Raw genomic sequence first — 10854 nt, forward strand, 5'->3', positions numbered from 1 at the left:
ACAATGCCGGGGAAGTGTTGCCTGCACAGAAGACCCAGGATGCCGTTGACTAGCCGTGCGCAACCACCCGACACAACCACCCAGTTCCTGCACAAGTGATTAAGAAAAAATATTAGTTTTTTTTCATCATATCATATGAAGTAGTGGTGATAACATATAAAGTTACTTACTTTTGCCCTTCGGGGCGAATCACTGGGCGTTGGTGAGGAAACAGAACCTGTGGGAGGCTCGTGGGACCTCACAAGTAGACACTCAAAGAGGAGTCAAAGGAAGCGGAACCCGTGCCTACTGCCTCCAACTCATCGTCCTCGTGTAGCCCCTCCTCGTCCGTCTGCCGAACCAGCTCATCGTTCGACTCATCCACAGGCGCCACCTCCTCCTCCAGCTCCTCCTCACGTGGCGTGGGAGGAGACAGCCCCCTCCTGCGTCTGGCGGTCCTCCTCCTCCTCCTGTCCGATCCGTCCGTCGCCCCCTCCGCCTCCTCCTGCAGCCGGCGTGGTCTTTAGTAAATCGAGTTCACAAACCTATGACGGTCGCCCACCATCTTTGTTCAATCACCTGCATTAAAAAAGAAAAGCAAGACGTAATTAGAAATAGGTGAAAAAATGAACAAAACATAATTACAAAAAGCATAGTAATACATGTATTAGAAATATTTGCAAAAATGAACAAAACATAATTACAAAAAACATAGTATTACATGTATTAGAAATAATCTTCATGATTGAGATTAGCTGGATCATAGGTCTCGTCATCACTATCAACATTGTCCAACTCATCCACACTATCCGAAGGAGGAATGTTGTCTTCATTGTCATTGCCTAAACGTAATCGCTCAAGCATTTGTATGTCCTTCAGATTTCGCACCTCGTCTCTAGCGTCCTCATCATTATCCCTTTCATTGTCTACTTCCATTCCTATCTCTTTGGTTAAGTCTATGTCAAACCTCCCTTGTAGGCCCTCTTCTTGATAGAACTCTCCATCATATGTGTTTGGGTTGAAGTTGTAATCTTCATTGTTTGGGACATGTAGTTTACCGTGTGGCGATACCTTGTGCACAATAGACCAACCCTTAAGATGCTCGGCATCTTTGCACGCGTATGACGTATAATAAACCTGGACGGCCTGTTGAGCCACAATATAGACATCTTTTCCTGGATAGACGGAATCCTGTTGAATCTCGACTAGCCCAAGCTTAGGGGTCCGTCTTGTTACTCTAGGATGAAACCAGTGGCATTTGAATATGACAGCAGTAAGAGGTTTGGAACCATAGAATGATAGTTCATAGATTTCTTCAATTCTTCCATAATAGTCGAGTCCATCAGTGCCGGGCGTAACAACTTCACTGTTTGTGGTTTTTTGATAGGGCCGACTCTGCTCGTAGCTTGCTGTGTGAAAACGATATCCATTCACGTCATAACCGGTAAATGACTTGACCCTAACGGGACAGCCGTTTACAACCTGTCTTAGCTCGTCACTTATAGGCGCATCAGTTTGGGCTTTCTGTTTGAACCAACAAATGAAATCAGGGCTCCTTGGTCCCGCACCCTGTGAAAGAAGGGTATCATTTTCTTGCGGGGTAGGTTGCCTTGATCCATGCCAGGATTGACGAAGAAATTCCCTGTATCAATGAGAAACAAAGGAGTTGGACGAAGAAAGGACATATGGCAAAATGAAATAAGTTCGTTCAGAACTTACCCAATGAACGGATGCACCTCGACAAGGTTGGTCAACACATATAGCATGATACTGTGCCACTCTTCATTTTTCAATTGCTTAGTGGTCAATGCACTTGCGCTTCTGAGTTGCCCTTGGAAAAGGCTGAGGTTCGATTCATTTTCGCCAGCATTGTAATGAGGGGGTGGATTATAAACGCTAGGAAGTTTCTTAGTGTAGTATTTCTCTGTGAAGTTCGACACCTCTTCTAGAATGTATGCCTCTATAATGGAAGCCTCAATTTTGGCTTTATTTCTACATTTTTTGCAGAGTCTTCAGACATCTCTCGATTGGATAGCACCAATGGTTCTACACGCCCCCCCATCCATGCCTCATATGGGAGGTGCACAATCATATGCTGCATCAGCAAGAAGTCGGGTGGAAAGATTTTCTCCAACTTACAGAGCAACACGGGTGCAGCTTTTTCCAAGTCATCAATGACGGTCCGAGAGAGCTCCTTGGCACAAAGCTGGCGGAATAAGTAGCTCAACTCTGCCAGCACTTGCCAGACATGCTCTGGGACATAGCCTCGAACCATCACCCGAAGAAGCCGCTAAATCCATATGTGGTAGTCATGACTCTTCATCCCGTTGACTCGCAGAGTGCCTAAGTTCACTTCCCTCTTTAGATTCACTGCATACCCATCAGGGGATCGTAAGTTGCCTCTTCTGTCCATCATCAGAGTCTACCAATAGGTACCTAGAGGATTTACACTTTGGATAGAACTTTGCATGCTCGTGTTCTTTCCTAAATAGGACGCACCCCTTCGGACAAGCATGTATCTGCTCATACGGCATCTTAAGTGCACGAAGGAGTTTCTGTGACTTGTACATGCTCTTTGGCATAATGTGGCCCTTCGGAAGCAGGGTGCCAATCACGGCCAACATCTTATCGAAGCTAGGTCCACTCAAGTTTAACTCGGACGTCAACCCCATTAAGTGTCCAATGGCATCCAGTTGAGACACCATTGATCGATCATGAAGGGGTTTCTATGTCGAGTCCATCATGTCGTAGAACGCCTGTGCGGATGCCTCCATCTCCTCCTTCTCACGTCCCTCATCGAACTGTCCTTGGTGAAAGTCATCTAACATGTCTGCTACCCCGGCATCAGCATCAAAAGCCTCCACCCGTGGTCTCACCACCTTCTCTCTCATATGATGGGCTTCACCATAGTGGACCCACCGGGTGTAGTTCGGCGTAAATCCATTCTTCACAAGATGTTTACCCATTTCCACCTTGTTTACCCTTCTCCTATTTCCACATTTGCTGCAGGGACACAAAACTAGACAATGTCCTCTAGCAGCCTTGCCAAATGCACTGTTCAAGAAAGCATCGGTCTTGTTCATCCATTCCGTGGTGTAATCACTCTGACTTCTCCAGCCCATGTACATCCATTGACAGTCATCCATCCTCTAACATATGTATCAACGAGTAATATAACCATCAATTGCATCTACATGGTGTTTCTACTATCTAATAGGTTAGGATAGGTCCTAATCCCATCCGCGGATGCGTAGATGAGGTTAGTTTCCATGCTCTACTTCTATCCAAGACAGAATTTCGGCAGCACATCCCCGTTGTTCTCTAGATACACGTTCTGCCAAAGAAGAGTGCGTATCCGGAGAACAACAAGGAGATGATGCCAAAACTCTGTCTTGGAGCAGAGCAGACCATGGAAACTAACCCATCTACGCATCCGCGGACTGTCCAAAAAACGTGGACAATCCGAGACAGATACGGTCATAGATATGCAAAGATCTGCATACCTCCAACCGTATCTCTTTCGAACGTGAGACGCCTAACTGGGTTACGCGATCTACGACCATGATACGGAAAGAGGGGTTATATCTAGGGTGACGGCGGAGTCAGGCTAGCGGGACTTCTACTACTACTTCCACTATTGCTACTACTACTACCACTAGTTCTACTACTACTACTACCACTATTGCTACAACAACTACCACTAGTTCTACTACCACCACCACCACTATTTCTACTACTACTACCACTAATTCTACTACTACTACTACTACCACTAGTTGTACTACTACTACCACTACTTCTAATACTACTACTACTACCACTAGCACTACTAGTACAACTAATACTACTACAACTATCACTACCACGACAACAACAAGAGAGAAGGCATACCTGACGGGCGCCGGGGGTAGGGGCGGGCGACGTCGGGTCGGGCGGCGTCGAGGTCGGAGTCGGGGTCGCCGGAGTCAGGCACGAGCGGCGTCCGGGCGAACGGTCCATGAGGCATGGCCGGGGGCAGGGCACGGTCAGGGGCAGGGGGCAGGGCGCGGCCGAGGGCAGGGCGCGGGCCGTGCGGGCAGCGCGGTCGAGCGGGTGGTGGCGGCGCGGGCGAGCGGGTGGTGGCGTGTGCATGGCCGACCCAGGCGGGAGGGGTTAATTCCCCCCTTTGCCGAGTGCCCCAGATCTGGCACTCGGCAAAGGGTTTTTTATTTTTTTTTTAAAAATTTCTTTGCCAAGTGTCCCAGATCTGGCACTCGGCAAATTTTTTTTTTGGAAAATACTTTGCCAAGTGCCCCTAACACGGCACTCGGCAAAGATTTTTTTTTTCGAAATGTCTTTGCCGAGTGCTCCCTGTGAAGGCACTCGGCAAAGAGGATATTTTTTTTAAAAAAATCCAAAACACTCTTTGCCGAGTGCCTTATTCTTGGCACTCGGCAAAGACACCCTTTGCCGAGTGCCATGCCTCGGCACTCGGCAAAGTTTTTTTTTGTTTTTGGCCTTCAAATTTTTTGTGCAGCCCTTTTAAAGTACCAGGAACTCCTAGTTAGAATTTGAGGATTTTTTGTGGCTTTTTGATATATTTAGTTACTTTATTTTGTTTACTTGAATTTTTTCAAAAAATATAAATTTGAACTGCACGTGGTATGAATAATGGGATTTAATGATTCAAAAAATGATAGTCATGTTACTGAGTGTGGTGTGATGCCGTATCCAGGAACGGACCCGAAATTTCGGACATCTTGTTCACGAAACATGGCCGCGAACTTGTGTGCGAAGTGTTTTTAAATTCTATAAAAAGCAAACGAAGTCCGAAAATCATGAAACTTATTGAGATGTCGTGATATCGTATGTGGAGGTTATGATAAAAATTTGAGAAGGTTTGGTGCATATTGTCACGTACGATGCTTACAAACCAGAACATCTCCACATGTGATGGCGGCACAGTGCAGTGGTGGAGGTACTTCTCGTCACTGGCTGCGCCCCTTACTTAGATCGGGTTTAGGGTTTGTCGGTGGGGAGCTCGGCTCAGGCCAACCTCGTGATAAGAGCCGCCGGCCCCCACCTCTTTTTATAGCGCAGGGTAACAGGGGCCCTCCAGCCATGGTGGGCTGGGCGCCCCCGATCAGAGCACGAATCAAAAGCCCAACTAGGCCGTTGGGTCCGGTTAGGATTAGAGATCAATCTACACTTTCTCGTCACCATTTCCAGCACCAGCACGCTAAAGCTGTACATACACGTCACCGTTCGTCGTCGAGTTCGAGCTATAGCCATACTCTTCGGTCCATGCATCAAGAACCACACAATAATCAGAAGGAGATGTGGATATATAGATTAGAAGGAAGGAAGGACGGAAGGTGCAATTGGATGCTGCATTTTATACTAGTACTAGGTACCTGGAGGGATGTATCCGATGGAACCGCGCAACATGTTCGTGGTGGAGGCGCCGGAGTCGTCGTCGGTGCTCACACGATGAGCCGGGAGATGCCGAAGTCGGAGACGAGCGCGTTTATGTCATCGTTGAGGAGAACGTTGCTCGGCTTGAGGTCGCAGTGGATGATCTTGACCGGTGAGTGTTCATGCAGGTGCTGACCCGCTGCACAAGGCTCAGCTCCATCAGTGGCACCGCGTAGAGGCACCGCTCGAGGCTGCCGTTCGCCATGAACAGCTTCACCAACGCCTTGAAGTCCGGCTGGCTGCACACCGTGAGGATCCACACGAGGTTTCGGTGCCGGATGCGACTCAGGACCTGGCACTCGCGGTTGAAGGTCTTGATCGAGTTGCCCGTCTGGAGATGCTGCAGCACCTTCACGGCGACCACGGTACCGTTGCGCAATGTGCCGCGGTACACCCTCCCGTAGCTTCCTGTCCCTATGAGCCCGTCCACGCTGAACTCCTCGGTGGCCTCAACTAGCTCCCGATACGTGATGCGAGGGTATGTTCAATCCATGCCGATTGCCGATGAGTCACCAACGCTGCGGCGGCCCCTTAATCTATCCTGGCAGATCTTGCGGATGCCGGCCGCAAAGAGGATCATCAGAGCCGCTGCGCAGATGCACACAACAACTAAGAACTTCCAGGATTGGTACCACGAGTGGTGGCGCCTTCTGCAGTGCTTGAACAATGGACCAGAGAGCCGAGGGTTGCCAAGGTAGGAGAGGCAGCTGAAATTCTCAAAAGGGCCGGAGCTGGGCACGATGCCGGTGAAGTCGTTGTATGACAGGTTCAGATATTTCAGCCTGTCGCAACTGGTCAGGCTAATGGGGATCTCGCCGCTCAGGTAGTTGTTGGAGACATCGAGGCTCTCTAGGTTCTTCAGGCGTCCAAGGGACGAAGGGAGCAGCGGCGGATCCAGAAAATATTTTAGGGGGGACTGAACAACACTGCTGCTCGATCTTAAGTCTCAGCCCCTCCTATACTATAGAACTTTGCCTAAAAATTCATATGGGCTCTACAGTAATTTACACTGATTCGGTTTGGGTAGGGGGGCTTGAGGCCCCCCCCCCCCCCCCCCCCACACACACACTGCTGGATCCGCCCTAGAAGGGAGAACACCGACAAGCGAGTTGTGTGAGAGGTCGAGCACTGTCACAGCAACACAGTCCCCTAGGCCGACCAAGATCTCACCAGTGAAGTTGTTCCAGGAAAGGTCGATCATCTGTGCTTGCTGCAAGCTGCTGAGGCCAGTTGGCAGGTTGCCTACGAGCTCATTGTGTGACAAGTTAAGTGTTATCTTAGTAGTGCTAGCGATCCCATTAGGTACCACGCCACTCAAGCTACTGCTTGAGAGGTCGATGACCAACAGGTTGCCATATCGGCCGATGCTTTGAGGTATCAACCACTACCGTACTCAGTGTCTTTGCCGAGTGCCAGGGGCACTCAGCAAAGCCCAATTTATACTTGGCAAAGGCTTTGCCGAGTACTACACTCGGCAAAGGCCACTCAACAAAAAATGGGCTGGCAAAGGCGTCTTTGTCGAGTGTCTTTTGTCGGACACTCGCTAAAGCCTTTGCCGAGTGCCCGAAAAAATGGGATTTTTTTTAATCGGTGGAGGCCCCCACCGGCCAGCGCCCGCCCATCTCCAGCATTTTTCGCGTAAAATTCGATTCGAACCGGTGACCACTCCCTCACGCGTCCCCTCCTCTAACCACTAAACCACATTGCCACCAATGTCTGATTCCATTTTGGTTCCCCACATATTATACTAAACCGAGTGTAAATTACTTGTTTGAGGCCCTAAACGAATTCAAATAAAAAAGTTGTAAACTACAAAGTTTCATAACTTTTCGAGATCTACACTTTTAGTTTAGGAAGTTTTTCCATCCGAGGTCGTTTAAAAAATTTGAATTTCAAAATTTTGAAATTCAAACGCAGTTTTGCATGACAAGATGATTTCAAATAAAAAAGTTGCCAACTACAATGTTTCATAACTTTTCGAGATCTACAGAGTTTATTTTGGTTGGTTTTTCATCCGAGTTCGTTTGAAAAGTTCAAATTTTAAAATTTTGAAATTCAAACACAATTTTGCATGACAAGATGATTTCAAATCAAAAAGTTGCCAATTACAAAGTTTCATAACTTTTCAAGATCTACAGAGTTTATTTTGGTTGTTTGGTCATCTGTTCATCCGACAAGGTCGTTCTAACATTATTCACAAATCTTATATATCTCTCTTGTAGTTTCATAAACTACAAGAGAGATATGTTAGATTTGTGAACAAATTTATTTTTACTTTATCATATGAAGAAAAGACCAAAACAAACATTGTACATCTTGATGAGTTATACAACTTTGTAGTTGAAAACTTTTTCATTTGAATTAATTTACTACTTCAAAATGTGCTTTGAAATTTTCTTTGCCTAGTGTAAAAAAACACTCGGCAAAGAGCTTCTTTGCTGAGTGTCAAAAAAAAAACACTCGGCAAAGAAGCTTCTTTGTCGAGAATAAAAAAAAACACTCGGCAAAGAAGCTTCTTTGCCGAGTGTCAAAAAAAAACATTCGGCAAAGAGCTTCTTTGCCGAGGGTTTTTTTTTTCTAAGTGTTTTTTTTCCGCACTCGGCACTCTTTGCCGAGTGTCCGAGAAAAAACACTCAGCAATACACTTGGCACTCGGCGAAGAGCCGGTCTCCGGTAGTGAACCCAGATAACCTATTTCTCTGAAGAAAGAGATAAGAGAGCTCGGTGAGGCTCCCAATGGTACATGGGATGGTCCCTGACAGTGCGTTGCCCGACAGATCTGGCTCCCCGAGGCGTGGCATTATCGATGCACGCCGGGATTTCGCCCGTCAAGACGTTGTTGGATAGCACAAGCTGTTCTAGTCTTGGCATCCTGAAGAGAGATGTTGGGATCGTCCCGTTCAGCAAGTTGCTTGACAGATTCAGTAACGTCAAGCTAATCATGTCCCCAAGAGATGCCGGGATCGGGCCCGATAGGGAGCTGAGCTCCAGGTTGAGGTGGTGTGACTTGTTGCGTGTAAGCGTCGAGCCAAGCCGGCTGGGTAGCCGCCCGTGCATTCCCATCGCTATCGGAATCCTCAAATTTGTCGAGTGTTTTTTTTTACCGAGTATATTTTCTCGGACACTCGGTGACTAAGTTCTTTACCGAGTGCTGCGCTAAAAACACTCGGTAAAAATAAACACTTGGCAAAACAGGGGGTTTGCCGAGTGTCAAAAAAAAAAAAACAATCGACAAAGAGCAGGTTTGTCGAGTGTAAAAAAAATAACACTCGGCAAACAAATAAAATCTTTTTTCTGGAAAAGAATGAGAAGAAACAAATGAAAAAAAACTTTGCCGATTGCTCAGATCTAGAACACTCGGCAAAAAAAATAAAATCTTTTTTCTGGAAAAGAAGGAGAAGAAAAAAAATAAAAAAAACTTTGCGGAGTGCTCAGATATAGAACACTCGGCAAAGAATTTTTTTCTAGCAATAAAACCCCGCCTCCATCCTCCTTTCCCGCACTGCCTCCCCCCGCACACCGCCCCCTCCCTCCCCCTGCACACCGCGCGCCCCTCCCTCCCTCCCCTCGCCTCGCCTCGCCGGTGCCCCCTCCCCTCAAATCCTGGCCGGCGCCCCTCCCCTCCTCTCCCGGCTCCCCTCCCTCTCTCCCGGCGCCCCTCCCCTCCTCTCCCATCGCCCCCTCCCCTCGCCGTCGCCCCCTCCCTCGCTCCCGGCATCCCCTCCCCTCCTCCCCGGATCCGGCGGGGACTCCGCCCCTCCTCTCCCTTTCTCCGGCCGCCGCCCCGCCCCTCCTCTCACCTTTCTTCCCCGGATCTGGCCAGATCCGGCCGCCACACCGCCCCTCCTCCCCGGATCCGGCGGGGACTTCGCCCCTCCTTTTCCTTTCTCCAGCCGCTGCCCCGCCCCTCCTCTCACCTTTCTTCCCAGGATCCGTCCGGATCCGGCTGCCGCACCGCCCCTCCTCCCCAGATCCGCGCGGGGACTCACGGGGCGAGGCCTCACTTCGGGGGCCCCACGAGAGGCGGCGGACTCCGTGGTTGTGGACGTGGGCTTCGTGGTGGTGGGCGCGATGGCCGACCGCGAGGTGGTCGTGGTCGAGGCGGGCCCTAGCTTCGGCACCGGCAACTCGGGCGTGGTGGCGTGGTGGGCTTGGTGGTGGCGGGAGGCAGCTCGGTGGTGGCGTGGCGGCGGGAGGCAGCTCGGTGGTGGGCGGCGGCCGGTGGTGGTGGCCGGTGGTGCTTGTTTTTTTATTTTTTTTCAAAAAATATTTGCCGAGTGTTTTTTGGGTCTTTGCTGAGTGCCCGACAAAAAAACACTTGGCAAAGAATCTCTGCCGATAAAAATTTTACCGAGTGCTCTTTGCCGAGTGTAACACTCGGCAAACGCTTCGCCGAGTGTTTTTCGCCGTGTGCTGTGGGCACACGGCAAACCTATGAATTGCCGTAGTGCATGGCTACTGCCTCGACCTCCTCTAGAGATGAGCAATTTGACATCGCGGCGAAGAACGACTTTAGGTTGCTGTTGCCATTGTGGCTGCAAAACTGGTTGTAGGACAAATGCAAGTACTTGAGGTTCTTTTTCCCTGAGATGATGCTCGTAGGCAGCTCGTCTGCGAGCAAGTTGTTTTCCACATCTAGCTGCACAAGTGAACTGCAGTTAGCCAGCCAATGTGGTAGTGTCCCAATTAGATTGTTGGAGTAGAGGTCGAGTGAGGCAAGCGAGTTGAATAGGGTGCTCGAGGCTATGCGGGGAATCTTGCCAGAAAGATTGTTTCCCCCGACCTCGACATGGACTAAAGTGCAGTTGATGAATATAGCTGTTGGGATGATGCCGGACAAGTTGTTTTGCGCAAGGCCCAAATACGTCATTTGTCTCATTATGGCAAGAGACGACGGTATAACGCCATGCAACTGGTTATAGGAGAGGTCAATGCCGCCAATGATGTTGTTAAGGTTGGAGAGCTCGACTGGAACCTGTCCCGTGATGAGGTTACTGGACATGTCAAGGGTGTCGAGGCTCGTCAGGTTTGCAATGGCCTGAGGGATGGGACCAGAGATGAGGTTGTTATCCATGAAGAGGTGCCGAAGGCTCGTGAGGTTGCCGATTGCTGGAGGGATGGCACCAGAGATAAGGTTTTGGCTCATGTAGAGGTACTCAAGGCGGGTGAGGTTGCCATACAACTATGATGGTAGGGCACCAGAAATGCTATTTCTGGACATGTCGAGGCTCTGGAGGTGTGTGTGTTAAATTTTGTAGGACTCAATCGAGCCAAAATCCCAGTAATCAAAGATCCTAATACACGATCTATAGAGAGGCAGAGAGAAGGGGAGTGAGAGGTTGCAGACTATCGAAGGCCGTAGTGGTCGAAGCAGTCGGAGTGGTGGAAGCGCCGGTCGGGATCTCATTCGCTGATGCCATC

General features: G+C 49.2%; 1 pseudogene; it reads right to left on the reverse strand.

Moving 5' to 3' along the window:
• Nucleotides 1-550: 550 nt before the first annotated feature.
• Nucleotides 551-10579, reverse strand: LOC136523287 (putative leucine-rich repeat receptor-like serine/threonine-protein kinase At2g24130; annotated as a pseudogene).
• Nucleotides 10580-10854: the final 275 nt, after the last annotated feature.

Source organism: Miscanthus floridulus, chromosome 18, assembly GCF_019320115.1.
Source record: "Miscanthus floridulus cultivar M001 chromosome 18, ASM1932011v1, whole genome shotgun sequence".
Lineage (NCBI taxonomy): Eukaryota > Viridiplantae > Streptophyta > Magnoliopsida > Poales > Poaceae > Miscanthus > Miscanthus floridulus.